The following is a 15722-nucleotide window of genomic DNA, read 5'->3' as shown; positions in this document are numbered from 1 at the left end:
ACCATAGATTAACTAAAAAATAGAAAAATACCGTCAAGGACAGTGTGCTCACATTCGGTTTGAATTGGTCCATTTTAGAAATATTTAAACCACGAAAAACAAGAATGACAAAAGCAAATATGGTCTCCAACTTAGGTACTGGAGGTCATCTTTAGGAACATGCATATCAACTTCTACAGCAATGGGACAAGCAGATCCTAAATACATACATAAGCAAATGTCAACAACAAAAAATAGACAGAGAAGGCTTGATAAAAAGAAAAGGTGGAAGTGGGTAAAAAAATGTACAAGGGATCTGATAAAAAGTAATGCTACCTCATCAATCTTCTAGACCCTACCCCCTCCTGAATATCAAATGTTCCATCCCTTGGTATTACATAACACCAGATTACAGGAAATGTATTACAACCTTTGGGAGTTTTTAATTAATGCTATGAGTGTTATCATTCTAATGTAAACAGCACTTAAGTTAGTTACAGATAGTGAAATGCCTTCCACTGTGGGCGGTGATTTACAACATCTGGAATTATCCTGGATCAAAATGTCTCATCAGTCCTTGTATGTCTTACATAGAAAAGTTGCAAAAAATTGGTCTGCAATGAAAAAATTCACCTCAGCTTTGTTTTCTGGATCAAATTTCCTACAAAATGATACCAAATATGACAAAATTATGTTCACAGCCTTCGAAACTGTCTCACAACATATCCTGGGTTGGTGTAGGTCATTTAAGGTCACAAACTGAGAAAATTACCTAAAATATACAAATTTTGGGGTTTCCCAACACTTCGAGCAGAAAATTTATCTAATAACATCCCTCGGGGCTTTATACCAAATTACAAAGCTATCAAACAAGTAATTTTGAGAACAAGTTTTCTTGACCAAAAATGACAATATTGTCTTAAAAATACAAATTTGTATATTTCAGGACAATTTCCACATATCTGACTATTGTCATGTCTGTACGTCTGTGTACAAAATATGAAAGCTGTCTGTCCAGGGGTTTTAAAAAGAAAATACTGTTTAAGATTTTTTGACCAAAAATGACAAAATTGCTCCAAAATAGTAATTTTCCCAATTTTGTCATAATTTCAACAAATTAGAAGAGTAACACCCTCGCAAAGATCCAACCCAAATTTGAGAGTGATTGGGCTGGCGGTTTCAGAGAAGAAGAATTTTTACTGAAAATGAGAAAAATCACCAAAAAATTCAGCAAAAATACAAAATTAAGGATATCTTCACAATATTCATAAAACTGTATAAGGTTCACCTAAGGTACTTGCACACAAATTTTCAAATCAATCACAACAGCGGTTCTCGAGATATTAATTCTTGACCATTTTCACATTTTGTAAGCTCATTTGCATAATTTTGGCAATGCAGACTTTATTTGAACAAAATCCCATCTATAGCCCAGGATGCATCCACACACCAAATACCAAGCTGAAATGTGCAGCGGTTTGCGTGTTTTTGATGTTGACGGACATACTGTACATACATACATACACACATACATACAGACGCCATCGACTTCAGCTTATACGATAAACTCACATTGGTATAACCAAATGTGAGCTAAAAAAATCAAAGTGAGACTTGAGTGGACACCGTGGGTCATCAGTATGTATTAGGGAGATGGTGCAGTGGCAAAGAATGTGAAATTTTCAGAAGAGTACTTTCAGAATGTGCTTTGGAATACAATTCAGAATAACATTCAGACACTCACTATGTGAGATAATATTCTGTATATTCCAGAAGAGTACTTTCAGAATGTGCTTTGGAATACAATTCAGAATAACATTCAGACACTCACTATGTGAGATAATATTCCGTATATTCCAGAAGAGTACTTTCAGAATGTGCTTTGGAATACAATTCAGAATAATATCCAGACACTCACTATGTGAGATAATATTCTGTATATTCTAGAACTAACAAGCTCTGCTTGTTAGTATGTATTGTCAATGTCACTGTTGGATGTTGTTGTCAAATGTCTGTGTAGTAAGTGTGTGTATTCTGATTTATTTTGGCTCTTTTTTTAATTAGCAGCTGCAGTAAGACACAGTGAATACCAGTGCTGCAAAAGAAAGAAAAATATGTCAGAGATAGGTTGTCTAGCTATGATTCACTAAAATGATTTAAATTTCATATTAAATATTTTGATTTTACATTCAATGCACATTATGCATTTCCTCTGCGAACAACATTCTCCCAATAGCCACTGTAAAACTGAAATCAGATGGATTCTTGATCAGTGTCATTATTCTAATTCAGCACAGATTTGTGCAATTCTGACATATAAATCCAATAGGAAACTAATACACCATTATCAGTTGATGTTTCAATTGCAGCTGGACTGCAAAAATTTACAATCTTTGTACAAAGTACCAACTATGTTATCATCACCACAAATATATGCATCTGAAATATCATCAGAATAATTTGCAAATTGTTCAGAAATTTTAGAACACTGCTAAACAAATATGGACTAAAGAAATAAAAAAATACACACTAAAGATGGGCTAAATTATTGAAATGAAATAACATACCAGTAATAAATATGCATATGTTGAAACAAACTGTGGACTACACTTCATTTTTCAACATTTTAAACTGAAATGTTTAGCCATAATTTGAACGCCACACTATGACACAGAGGGGTAATTTTAAAATTCGTTTTACAACCGAATGAAATTCATCGACTATCATATCTTGAACACAGAAATGCCTTGCGTATTGTGAATATTTCCGGTGGCGATAGCCCACTGTCCGTGCACCGCCGTACAATGGTCGGAAAGAAAAATGCGCCAGTTACATTTTGCAACACATGGGTTATAAACGTTTGATAATTGTTGTTTATTTTCGAAGTGTTAAATGTCTTTACATATTCTTTGCCCCACTTCCGCACGCTCGTATTTCTCTTGATATTGCGTTTACTGAGAAAATTTACCTCATGGCCCCTATCGACATGCCGAAGGGCATGAAAACGCTTCCGCCAATCATAGCAACGATTACGTCTTACGATATCTTGTACTATGTAATGTCGAATGTATTGGAAAGCGTGCAGAAGAACGCTCAATCTGATTGGGCATAACAAATGACGCCATTCGGGGAATTGTGTTTAACGGGAAAACGGCGTGGTCTACAAGTTCTATCAGGACATTTTGGCAAGTTTCACGATATCAGTGAAAATACAAGATATAGTAATTTACTAAAGTGAAACCGGAGGGTCATTTGTTTTCAGACTCGGTATGCTAAAATGAAAATATATCCTAATTTGAACCATGTAAACACCACATTTCGCTTACTCCGCTATGTCCGTGACGGCACAACCTTACAGTAACAATATCAGTCACGTGACCATCCGCCTCGGACATGGCACGGCGAGTACCTCATGAAAATTAAACTTCTTTCTTGCAGTTAAATAAGGGTTGTTACTTACTAAAATAATTATAATTTGAAAATATACGTGGTTTTAGTTCAGGACAAAGAGTAACAGTGGTCTTGCTTCTCCGCGTTTTGACATGAGCGTGGTGTGATTTGGGTGTGCATCGTGACGGCCGCCATAGTTCCTGACCGGGTTTGTTTACATTCTTTGCTTCTCTCACTGTGGTCTATTCATTTTTTTCACTTTTATAGGCCAACAGTGCATTTGAAAAATTGACCTGAAACTGTTACTTACAGGGGCCCCCGACTCGTACTCCACAAAAGTTACGATGCCCAAAAACAACCAAAAATTCTCTCAAATCGGGGTTGAACTTTCAGTTTCCACTATAAGAATCATTTCAATCGAAGTGTGGTAGAATCAGGGGAACATTTGTTTTTAATGCACACCCAAGCCCTAATTGGAAAACAATGGCGTCGTCATCACACGACTAACATTTTTCGAATGAACTCCGTGAATATTGAAAACACGATTACAGTCAATCCCTCGTAAATTTAGATACTCTTTTTAAACTAGACCATAATTAGGGCCCATACTGTATACTCGATGTGTGGTGAGATGTTGCCACACGTTTTGACGCGACTTATCAGTGACGTGCTTTGGATAATCTTCGAGGCCGTTTCTTTCTGCACACAGCTTCTCAACTCTCATTCACTCACAGATATTATCGGTACACGCAAAGTTAACACATGCTCTAAATACGGATAAATAATAAACCTCTTACCGAATGTCGTACTGGCTCCACTGGTGTGACTGTAGATAGACGTAGCAGGAACTGAATCTCGTAGCGACACACAGAAAGTATGGCTGCTCGATGCATGAGAGCGAGGTTGAAAGGCCTTACTGGTTCTGACCACTAGATGGCGCCGCAAACACAACTCTACGAACCCCTTACTGCTAACGTACACTCCTATGAAAAACCCACTGACCACATTTTTTATTTTATTGAAAAAAATAATCACACATAAAACAGTATTCATGGTGTAGCATTATTTTAAAAATAATTGTTTCTTAACTATGATGTTTTCTACAAGCTGATAAAAGTATGGCCATCACATTTGCTTAAGAAGTTCTTGAGTATACTGTAGTCTTATTACAAAAATTCATTAAATATGCAATTTAGAATTAATTAACCAAACTTACTAAACTTTTACCATAGTTATGCTATAGGGTAACAAGTCATTGACAATGACATAGTCCCCACTTGTAATAGGAGTATTAGTCTTGATGGGGCAGGAAATGAGGTCACTAAGAAGTATCACTGGAGTGTATATGTTCAGATCTATGGACACATAGGTCTACCGGTATGTCATTGTTCCCAATTTGAAACAGAGGCATGTCTAAGTTATGGTTCTAAATCGGGAAAAAAGATCAGACCTCTAGCTGTATTGGCCAGCCAAGAAATACATATAGCATAATAAATGAGGTACAAGATGTGACATCTTAAGGTCTATTATCCTATCAAAATTGAAGCGTAAAGAACTTGTGGTTACTGAGTTATGCATATATATGCATATTCAAGGTCAAAGGTCATCAAGGTCACGTGACATTTTGAAAATAAAACATTGTATTGCTAATTAATCCATACATGCCAAAATTCAGACCTCTAGCTCTATTGGCTTGCCCACAATTACCGGTATATGTGCATAATTAACGAGGTAAAGCATGTGTTGTCATAAGGTCTCCCATCCTACTAAATATAAAGGACATAGCACTTGTGGTTACTTATTTATTGACATAATCGTGTATTTTAGGTAAAAGGTTATCGAGGTCACATGACATTTTGTCAAAAAATTTCTATCCTATAGTCTATCCCTATATACTAAAAATCATATATTTACCTCTATTGGCTTGCTCAAAATTAGATATGCACATAATTAATGAGGTACAATATGTGGCATCATAAGGTGTCCCATCATACCATATATGAAGGGTGTAGCACTTGTGGTTCCTGAGTTATGGACAAATATGTATATTTGAGGTCAAAGGTCACCGAGGTCACGTGACATTTTGTCAAAAAAATTGTATTGCTAAGTTATCCCTACATACCAAAAATCAGACCTCTAGCTCTATTGGCTCGCTCAAAATTAGATATGCACATAATTAATGAGGTACAATATGTGGCGTCATAAGGTGTCCCCCATCATACCAAATATGAAGGGTGTAGCATTAGTGATTACTGAGTTATGGACAAATATGTATATTTGAGGTCAAAGGTCACCAAGGTCACATGACATTTTGTCAAAAAAATTGTATTGCTAAGTTATCCATATATACCAAAAATCAGACCTCTAGCTCTATTGGCTTGCTCAAAATTAGATATGCACATAATTAATAGGTACAATATGTGGCGTCATAGGGTGTCCCATCATACCATTTATTACATGCCTCGCATATCGAACGTCGCGCGCTCCATAGGATTCAATGGTAACTCGTCGATGACGTCGCGGGCCGCATAGTCATCATTGGACTAAAAGTGAACCGGAACTATTTTCAACTTGAAAACTTTTGGATGTAAAAGTCTTGAAATTTCATGTTTTGCACAGAAAATCCGGTTTTTGGAAAATTTCGCATTAAAATATTGATAAACCTCATAACAGTAGTTTAAATATATCAATGCGCCATTCGATGATGAAAATCGTTCTATTTTTAAACCGTTTTTCGTCTAAAATGAAAATAAAGCATTTGACTATAATTTGCCAATAAACGTAAATATTTTTGGTGCAAACTGAGTAAGAGAGGCATGTAATAAAAACATTATAGCCCAAACAAGAGACTATGTACCCTCGGGGCAGGAGACCATTTGCCCTCCTTACGTCGGGCAAATGGTCACCTACCCTCGGGCACATAGTCCCATGTTTGGGCTATAATATATAATATGAAAGGTTTAGCACTTGTGGTTACTGAGTTATGGACAAATATGTATATTTGAGGTCAAAGGTCACCAAGGTCACGTGACATTTTGTCAAAGCGTCTGAGATATCTGCGTGAACGGATGGACTCACATGGATGGACTAACGGAGTGACATGACCCAATCTATGAGCCCCCTGGACTTTATCTGTGGGGACTAAAAACTGTGTCACTGCATCCTTTTTGCAATATGAATACGATGAGAAACTAAATTTTATTTTTCTTGGCCTATACATGGGAGTCTATGGACTGCCTTATACATGGAGTCTATGGACTGCCTTATACATGGGAGTCTATGCACTTCCTTATACATGGGAGTCTATGGACTGCCTTATACATGGGAGTCTATGGAGACTGCCTTATACATGGGAGTCTATGGAGGTGAAAACTAAAAAGTCCTCTAACACGGCCAAATTTGATCGCATTGTGAAACAAATCGACGTGCATCTGTATGAGGTAGAGTACTATCCTTGTACCAAGTTTGAACAAAATCGCTCCAGGCGTCTCTGAGATATCTGCGTGAACGGACGCACGGACGCACGGACATGACCAAACCTATAAGTCCCCCCGGACGGTGTCCGTGGGGACTAATTAAGTATGTGTACAGTCACATCAAATTTGGTTCAATATTTCTTGAGATATAGCCCTATGGCAAAAAAGTCATAAAATATGCAAATGAGCAATTAATTAATAAGCCACACCCACCAAAATCTAATCAGATCTAAGTCTCATCATGATAATACCAAATACCAAATTGCATGACATTGGACCTAAGGGTTCTTAAGTTATGAGTGGAACAAAATCTGTCTACGGACGGACGGACGGACAGACGGACGGACAGACAGACGGACGGACGGACGGACAGACGGACACACACACACAGACATTGTGGCGACAAAGGACACCTTTGGTGCTTCGCACCACGGTGTCCAATAAAGTATACAAAAGTATACAAATATGTTATCAGCTGAAATATAAATTATACTAAATTTCTTTGGCAATGACTTCTCTCATTGTAGTGCCGTTGGTCCATGTTCTTCAAACTTTATTTGCCAAACTGTAAAAGCTCATTCAATTGTAAATTATAAATCACCAGAAGCAAAAATGCAAAATATTTTTACTACTATTTATCATCAATTTACATAGAACTGTCATCAACTTTGGATAATTCCCTCCAGTAATCACCTATTTAAAAAAAAATGTTAAAGTATACAAATTACCAATCAGTTGACATAGCAAATTTCATCAGCTTTGGTCAAGTGCTTTCAGTTTAATGTGACAAATTTGGAATTCATTCTTTGAAAATGCAAATTATAAATTAGCTGACATGAAAATGCAAAATTCTTTCACTGATAAAATATCATTGTCTCATCAACAGCAATTTTGAGAAATTTTGCCTAACTGTAAATATGCAAGTTAGTAGTTAGCTGATCTCAGATGATGAAATGACCTTCATAAACATGATATGGTATCTGTTATGTACATGGCAAGTTTTGTCAACTTTGGTGAAAACTTTGAAAGTTTATCAAATATGCAAATTAACAATTAAATTTCATCTCAACCTTTAATATCTTTGCTGATATATTCTTGTGTGATTAGCATTTGTAGGAAATTTCATCAAATTTTAAGCTGCAATTCTCTATGTATACATGATTGTGTTTTTTCAAAATCATTAATAAATACAAATAAGCATAAAATATTCAAGCTTACACACACCAAACACTTATCAGTTCTTGTCATTCCCAAACAAAATCTTTGTACAAGATTTCATTCAAATCCCATCTGCTGTTCTTGAATTTTATCATGCCATCAGACAAACAGACAAACAGGAACATAGACATACAGACATACAGACATACCGGTACAGACAGACAGACATCCATGGGACATTAGATCACATGTGTGAACATGTGATCTATAAGTTGATCACGTATACTAAGTATTAGTAAAATTTGCTAGGTATTAAATCTCATCTTTGTCAGGCTGAAAACTAAGTTACTTTGCAGTACATTGAAACACAAATTAAAATTTGAAGTCCAGAAATTCATGACTTGTGAGCCCAATCAAGGCTGTACATGCTGGACTACCCCAGGTAGTATGTTGTGAACTGTAATTATATATTAAGAGCTAAATTCTGCAGATTTACATAGGAAGTATTATGTGAGATGACCTATAAGTATAGTTGACCTTTAAGAAATGTGCCCTTTATTGTCCAACTCACCGCCCCCCCCCCCCCCCAAAAAAAAAGACAGGACATGTGAATCATACAAGAGACAGTGTTTCATGAGAGAAAAGCATAAGAAGCTAGCTGGTTGAAGTACTGCCTGAATTTCTCTGACATCCAGAACATTGGTTTGAGAATTCAATTACTATTTGTACTTATGCAAGATTTGAAACTTGTTGACAACTGTGAACCATAATGGGCGATTATGGCTTGCTATAATCATTGTTAACATCTGGAGGGACACGGGGGGGGGGGGGGGGGGGGGGGGGGGGAGGGAAGGTTTAGACCATGACATGTATGGGTCACCATGCGTCACCAACCCTGCCACTTGCTGGATGCATTTGAGACGTAACCTAATCTACCAACTGCCCTCATTTACCGTTATCTAAACAATTGCATCACCCTTTCCACGTCATTACATGAGGGGAACGCTCCATTAACTTGGACGTACCCGAGTAACCCGAGTTGGTTATCAGAGAATTAATCTCTATGTCAACATATGCGAACAGATTATCTTTTAGTGTAAACAAAACATTAGCACTGCCGGAACTACTTTTAGCATGGCCCGCGCCGTGATGGCTCTTGTCCGGCACTCATGATTTCCGACCAGTGTTATAAGTGCCGTCCAGCACTTGCTGTTACTTTGAGGTCATCATTTAGTTCATAAAATTGCATGGAGAGTTTACAAAAACAATGGTACTATAGAATCCCTTTCAATAAAATGATGTTTAAACAATACTAGCAGTTAATTAACGTACGCTGATTTTGCATACGAAAAGCTATTTTTGTATGAATGTTTATACCTCTATAAAAGAAAGTACGGTAGCGAACATCAGCATAAACAAAACAGGACTTTTACTAAAACGTACTCTTTCAATTTCAGTTCAGACTCATATTGCGGAAAGGTGCATGCAATGCAATGAAAGTCACGAGCAAACTTTTGTGTCAACGGATCCAGTCTTTGAATTATCAATGAACACTCACTTATTTTTCTGGTCAAAAGCCAAAGGCTACTTGTCCATCGCAACAAGCCTCTCTGTTTGAATCCGCGTGACATTTTTAGCCGGATGCCGGCCAAATTGACCGGCTACTTCCGTATTTTGGCCGGCTACTTTTCAGCAATGTTTCGCTCTCTTGCCCCGAAATTCTGGTTTTGATAATAATATTTTGATATTTGTTGTCTTGCAAGCCGGAGATAACATTTCAGAACTTGTTGCTATCTAGTATCAGCCTGTAGTACAGCGATCTGCGAACGTGTACTGTACTGGGAATCGCTCTCGAGGTCATCCTTGCTTTCCCGACTACAGGCCCTGAATTATTCCGACGTTCACATCGGGTGCAGCTTACCATTGGACTGACGTTACGCCCACCAATAGCCGGCCATTTCCGAATAAAGCCGACGTTTGTTTCTCTCAAACGCGAAAGAGAAGAAAGTCTCAAACGCGAAGAGAAAGTCGACGCTTCAGAACTTTTGTTTTCTGCGTAAGAGTAGGGCTTTGTCTGATGGGTTTGGTAGGTTTTTGATCAAATGTAAAGCGACCAAAAGTTACTGGGTCTCATTTTCATACTTTGAAACGCCACGTCAATCCATCCATAGTCGATCATAGATCGACATCGCGTTTTGTGGAGGGCCGTGGTTAAGCGGAAGGGAAAGTCTACGTGGGAGTCTACGCTTGAAAACTTTGATTTTCTGCGTAAGAGTAGGACTTTGTCTGTTGGTTGCCGGAGGTTTTAGATCAAATCTAAATAAACAAACAAAATTACTTGGTCTCATTTTACGTACTTTTGAAACGCTACGTCGATCACAGTGTCAAATTTCAGGTCGACCACAGTCCCTCTATCCACCGGTCTGGAAACGCCTATTGTAAAAGGTGTCAATCACCTAGACCGCACAGCCAAACCGCGATACGAGGGGCAGTCACGTGATAATGCGTAGCTTGGGTTTGTCCTGCATGCCACAGTCCCCCCGATTGTGTGTACGCTTTTCTCGAATTTTCGCTGTTTTTGGCTCTTTTAAGTGTTCTCTGCGTCTATCTACGACTGTATCCTGAAACCGGTGTTTGTTTTTCGTGATCCTTCTCCCTTCGTAAATGATGATAGTGTGCGATAATTTCTGGGGTTGATCGCTGCGAGTGTGTTGACGTAGCACAAGCAACGGCTGGAATCACACCGGAAAATTTGTCGTCCCTTTCTCTTGCAATGTTAGTATTCAGTGCCTCCAATTATGTTTTCTGTGTAATATTCTGTGAAATCATGTCTGTTAACTGAGCAGAATAGGAAAGACAACTGCAGAAATGCATGGATAGAGGGACTGTGGGTCGACCGATATTGCATTGTATGTAAGCTTACTGTGTCACAATCGACTAGTCGACTGCAGGTGTGTTGTACACACACGGTGTCGTACAGGTTGACGTTGGGTGTCGTCAATTTGGAATTTTATCAAACTTGAACACTGCAATTTAACTCTCTTTTTCAATTATATTCAACATCACCAAAAATCAATAGTAAGCTCGCGAATTCGTTTTATTGTGAAATTAATACCGCGAATTAAATCACTGAAAATTGTGCCGTCCACCGACCGGCCTCGTCAACTGCTATTTCTCCTTTCTTATAATATGTACAAATGGCCATACTGTTTACAGACGGATCCGGCTAGCAATTCATTGACTTAAATTCGCTCTATAGGAGATGTAATGTCACAGGATACGCGCAGCTCTTGGAGTCCTTACTCACTCGTTATGTTGTTTGCAAGTGCAAGAAAAATTTCGCACGTGCAAAGAACGTTCCATGTTGCAGATATGATCAATGCGCGTTACTGAAGTGAAGCGTCCGAAAATAGGAAACTTATATGAAAATGAACGGAGAACAATATTTTGTTTCACCATATTTCTAAAACTTAGTTTAGAGCCTAAATTAAAGAAGAAACTAGATTACTTGCATTGAAAAGAGGGCAGTTCACTTTTTCCTGTCAACATAGTTCCATGTGCAAGCATATGTGTGTGCCCGTGGTATTGAGTGAGTCGTTACAGCCCTGACGTTCCTATCATAGCACCAGCTCGATAAGATTATCGCAACAATGGAAAATTAACACCTTTGGGGATTAAAAGTCTTCTGTTTGTCACCCGAGTTGGCAGGCAGCAACTCGGGTTTCAGATACCATCAAAGTTAATGGAGCCTTCCCCTAATGATCCATGCGCACATCAGTGTGATCAAAGTTATATATCGTCCATTTCAACTTCTGCCACGCTCAAGTTCACACCACAAAATTCCCACCAACCCTCCGCAAAAAAAAAAAAGGTGCCTCGCTGCAGGTAGCAGCTCACAATAAAAGAGTACTGTATGTCACTATTTTGATAGCTTTTCCACAATAAAGTTCCAAGGGGGTACTGTCATGGCACACAGTCCATGTAGCGGACAATGAGATGCAAATGATATGCGGTTACGGTCTCCTCAACTAACTTTCTGCTGGTTGTTCACTTTCTACTATTTTATAGTATTTCATACAAAGGTACAGACTTATTCTACCTGCAACTTAAAACTGATAGTGATTTTGTAGCTCATTCTTTACTATTTTTCATAGTTTTCGGTAGCCGTAAGAGACACTTCGTGTCCGTGTCGGCTACATGGACGATCTGCCACTGTCATTGGCCTGTAGCGGGCGCCCGGTAGTACGTTGCCTGACGCACGGTGCCAGGAGTCCGGTACCGCCGTCCAGGCTGCCATGACGCCTCGACACCCCCGCCGTGACAGTACATGCATAACCTCGGATTTCAGCCAAACACTTGTCTCCATGTCGTTCCTTTGCGTTAATGAATGCTAGCATGCAAACACTACCATGAAATATTCAGTGTATCTATAAGATCCTAATTTAGGCGAGTGATATCAACACAATTTGTAGACACATACCAGTACTGTGATAAGGCCTGCACATACAGGTTATTAACACTGACATATACCAGTTTGAAAGGAAATTGTTCGAAGGATAAGTGTAACACTTAACCAATAGCAAACACTTTTCCAATAATTTAATAATACTAGTGCCGATAAACTATGAAAATTGAATTAACTTACATAAAATGTTGAACAGCTAATGTACATGTACCAGTAAACTCACACTAAAACTGTACATACATGCTGACATACTGTACATTGTATGTAAACTGACCAAAAGTAGATGAAAAGAATATATGTACCAAAAGAGATCAATTTATGAGATAATAGGGATATTATCTGAAATAACTCTTGCGTAGTGCAAATTAATTAATATTACCCATAATTCAAAATGATTTGTACAATGACTTCAAAAAAACTAGTAATCCTGCAAGAGACAACTTTCAGTAGTTTTGAGGATGTAGTTTTGGCTCCCATTTATTTTCATTGTGTATTTTGGATCAACTGTGGAGAAGATAGCAATTTTAAGAAAGATTGAAATGTTTTTGGAGACAGCTTTATGATTACCGTCGTACTTTTAATTGGAGAAACTAGTTTCAGCTTTATTGCCAACACAAAGTGTGGCTACTTTTTGAATGTATGTAACAAAGGAAATTTGCATTGTTCTCCTTAAAGACAATAACCAACTTGGTCAGCCATTTAAGTCGGCAAACAGAGCAAGATTTTATGTACCTGTAAACCTTGATATATCAATGGATCAGCTATTCATAAAATTTGGCAGGATATTTTCCAGGGCTGTGTCACCTTAAGTAATCTGACCATTATATACCAATTTTGTTTTCAAGACTTTGAATTAACTGAACAAAACATTTCTCTAAATGACATTTCTGCCAAGTTTAACAGATAGGGTATGTGAATCATACTTAAGACAGTGTGTCACATGACATCAGCATGGGAGGCTAGCTGGCTAAAGTACTGCCTGACTTTCCCTAACATTCATAATGTTGCTTTGGTATTCAATTACCATTTCCACTGACTGTAGGCCAGGACATGAAGGTAATTAAGGTGATACCGAAGGATTCAAGTATCTAGGCAATGGTTGCTAAGGTAAATTTGTCAAATCCACGAAAATATGAGTTTTTGTGCTTTTATTGACCCAAAGATGTAATACAACGGCACCAAAACCAAGCAGATGCATGTTTGCCAGTCATGGAATGCGTGACATCATAGATATGCAGATTGGCACAGCATGTCTTTGAAAAGATTGAGCGAAATTTGCTCAAAATCGCCTGAAATTTTAGATAGCGATACTTGACATACCCTACACTCAATGACAGTCCGGTACATAGCTTTGGTGAGCCATGCAACAAACACTCTGTTTTGAAATGGCAAATGTGTACTTGTAATTTCGTAATAATCCTATTCTTGCCATATTTCAAGAATTATTGAGAATTTTCTAAAACACATGCTTAGAATTGGTGCTGTAAACAGTAACGATTTTCAGGTGCAATAGCGCGCACTGCCTGCCATGGCTATCGCACACGCATAAATACTTCGGTTCGCATTAACACTGACAGATACAAGTTTAAAAGAAATAGTTTAGATGTTAATGGTAACACAGAACCATTAGCAGAAACTTTTCAAGAAATGTAGATACTAGTGTTCATGTGTTGAAAGAATAAACATGAACTGAAATTTACTTAAAATGCTGACCAGCTACCAGTAAATCTACACCAATGCTGTACATGCATACTGACTCCATTGTATGTGTATTGCTAGATGAAAAACACATTTGTGATGAAAAAGATCAATTTAAAAAAAAATATCCTCTGTAATTTTTGCAAGTTTTGGTGCAAAGTAATAAATGCTACACACATTTTGTCAGGAATTTTGAGAATATTTCTACAGGATATTTGGCGCTTTATAAATTTGTTAGATAAAAGATAGAGATACCGGGTAGACTGGCATTAACTAAAAGCAAATCACAATTCCCCCCCCCCCCCCCCAAAAAAAAACAAAGTGCACTTGTAGACAAACTTATACTAAAGGTAATATGTGAAAATGGAGAACAATTTCAGCTGTATGGTCTATACAAAGTATGGTCACTTTTTTGAATGGATGAAACAAAGGAAATTTACAGTTATTCTCCTTAAAGACAATGACCACCTCAGTTGGTCATTTCCAGTTCACACCCACTGCTAGATTTTACAGTACCTGAAAGCCCTGATATATCAATGTATCAGCTATTCATAAAATTTGGCAGAATATTTCCCATGGCTGATGTGTCACCTTGAGTAATCCAGCCATTATATAATACTAATTTTGTTGTCAAGAGTGTGAATTTTCAAACAAAATATTTCTCTGTGTAACAATTTGGCTGACATTAACTGACAGAGCATGTGGATCATAGAATTGTCATGTGACAGACTTGTCAAGCTAGCTAGATTGTACCTGACTTTCCCTGACATCTATAATGTACATCGCTCTTCATTCAGTTGTCATTTGTACAAACTGTGTGGAATGATAAAGCACAGTACAATTTGGTCTTCCCAAACTTTGAGTACGGATGAGCTGTTCTGGTAACCTGACCTACTCTATTTTTGCCTGTTGACCCTAAACTTTTTAAAGCTACGTAAACAGAAAGGTAAATAAAAGAAAGAAAAAAAACATAAAATCATGCGTTCATTACCTGGCATTTGATCTTTGCTTGAATGAGGATGTCTTTTATGGTTTAATTCCTTTTTATATGCATGATATGTTTTTCTGAAAATGCTAAGGCCCGTGTTTGATCGCCCTGAACCCTTGAAAAATGCATTCTTAAAAATAGAAATATTTTGGAACAAGTCATTGACAATGACATAGTCCCCACTTGTAATGGGAATATTAGTCTTGATGGGGGAGGGAAATGTGGTCATTAAGAAGTATCACTGGAGTGTATATGTTGAGATCGATGGGCACATAGGTCTATGTCGTTGTTCCCAATTTGAAACACATGAGGCATGTCTAAATTATGGTTTTAAATCGGGAAAAAAGATGAGACCTCTAACTGTATCGGCCAGCCAAGAAATACATATGCGCATAATAATAAGGTACAAGATGTGACATCTTAAGGTCTAATATCCTATCAGAATTGGAGGGTATAGATATAAAGGACATAGCACTTGTGGTTACGTATTTATCGACATAAACGTATATATCAGGTCAAAGGTCATTGAGGTCACATGACATTTGGTCAAAAAATTTCTATCCTATAG

General features: G+C 37.7%; 1 protein-coding gene and 1 long non-coding RNA gene across 2 annotated transcripts in view; one reads left to right on the top strand and one right to left on the bottom strand.

Annotated features, from left to right (window-relative positions):
* LOC139142721 (uncharacterized) overlaps positions 1 to 15722 on the bottom strand; it is a 104506-nt gene that overhangs the window by 50450 nt on the left and 38334 nt on the right. The gene's annotated exons all lie outside the window — the stretch shown is intronic.
* Positions 1 to 15722, top strand: part of LOC139148445 (tripartite motif-containing protein 2-like) — a 28873-nt gene that overhangs the window by 1099 nt on the left and 12052 nt on the right. The gene's annotated exons all lie outside the window — the stretch shown is intronic.

Source organism: Ptychodera flava, chromosome 1 (genome assembly GCF_041260155.1).
Source record: "Ptychodera flava strain L36383 chromosome 1, AS_Pfla_20210202, whole genome shotgun sequence".
Lineage (NCBI taxonomy): Eukaryota > Metazoa > Hemichordata > Enteropneusta > Ptychoderidae > Ptychodera > Ptychodera flava.
The sequence above is the reverse complement of the archived record's forward strand: the minus strand, read 5'-3'. Positions and strand labels throughout refer to the sequence as shown.